At 59.7% G+C, this 1114-nt stretch overlaps 1 protein-coding gene across 1 annotated transcript in view; it reads left to right on the top strand.

Moving 5' to 3' along the window:
• Nucleotides 1–1114, top strand: part of SORCS2 (sortilin-related VPS10 domain containing receptor 2) — a 65941-nt gene that overhangs the window by 30272 nt on the left and 34555 nt on the right. The window lies entirely within an intron of this gene.

Here is a 1114-nt window from a genome sequence, read left to right as displayed (position 1 = left end):
CGCAGGTTTCACAGCACTGCCCCCCTCTTTTTTGCAAAGCCCTTTTTTTTTGGCTGCACAGCACTGGGAGGTGGGGGTGGGAACAGACAGGAGGGGAGGGGCCATCACCAGCCTGCACCCTGCCCAGGCGGCCTCTTCACCGGATTGAAGGTCTGTAAAGGGAAGAGAACCCCCAAACTACATTGGCCGTGGTGGGCGGAGCAGCGGTCGTGACCAGCGTTGCCCCGCCCCCTCTGCCATCTGTCCTCGGCTCCTGGATCTTGGAAGCTCCGCCGCCAGAGGGGCAATAAAAGTCTAGGAGTGATAGAAGGCAAACTGGAGAGGCTGCAGCATAAAAGCTCGTTATGGCTTTGAAACAGGCCTGTTCAGATGCCTTTTCATGTGGCTCCCACGCAGCGTTTGGCGCTGGCTGGGAGTGAAAAGGAAAACAAGAAATTCAGCTTAGCCCTGGGTTTCTTCTTCCTTTTTATTCGACTGTGGGTTTTTCTTTTTTTTTTATTCTGAATTGTCAAATCTGGAACAAATCCTGAGAGGGGGTGCCTGGTCCACTCAAGAGTTGCCAAGCGTCCTGCTCCAGGTGGGCTTTGGCCTCGGCCGCTGACCTTCTCAGGCCAGGCCTCCTGCCGGCCTGCTGTCCAGGTGCCTGCCCTCAGCTCCCGCCAGGCCCCGAGCCGCCCACTGCCCTGCACGGGCCTTGTTGGCTGTGTGTCCGGCAGGAGGGCCAAGGGCAGGGGTGTCCTGGCCTGGAGGAACTGTGGGCAAAGGGCAGCTCTCTGTATGTAGCAGGCCATCGAGGAGGTCCTGGGAGTGAGGCTGAAGCGAATTAATCCAGCCCTCCTTCCCAGTGTACAACCCGGAGGGCAGAGACCAGTGTGGGTCCCCAGCGGGGCCCAGGGCCTAGCCAAGCGCCTGGCACACAGCAGGCACTTAATGAACACGTGCTGAGTGAGTGAATTGACAGGTAGCTTATCTGATCCTCAGGGTGGGGTCGGGGAGGGGCCCTAAGGAGACCAGTCCCCGCCTCCCAGGGGTGATGGTCTGTGGTGCATAGGAGTCCCGGCCTCCTCCTAACTGCGGACAAGCAGGCAGAGGGCATGGCAGGGGCAGGGGGTGG

Source organism: Bison bison, unplaced genomic scaffold, assembly GCF_000754665.1.
Source record: "Bison bison bison isolate TAMUID 2011002044 unplaced genomic scaffold, Bison_UMD1.0 scf7180017864342, whole genome shotgun sequence".
Taxonomy (NCBI): Eukaryota; Metazoa; Chordata; class Mammalia; order Artiodactyla; family Bovidae; genus Bison; species Bison bison.
This window is presented reverse-complemented; position numbering and strand designations above follow the sequence as displayed.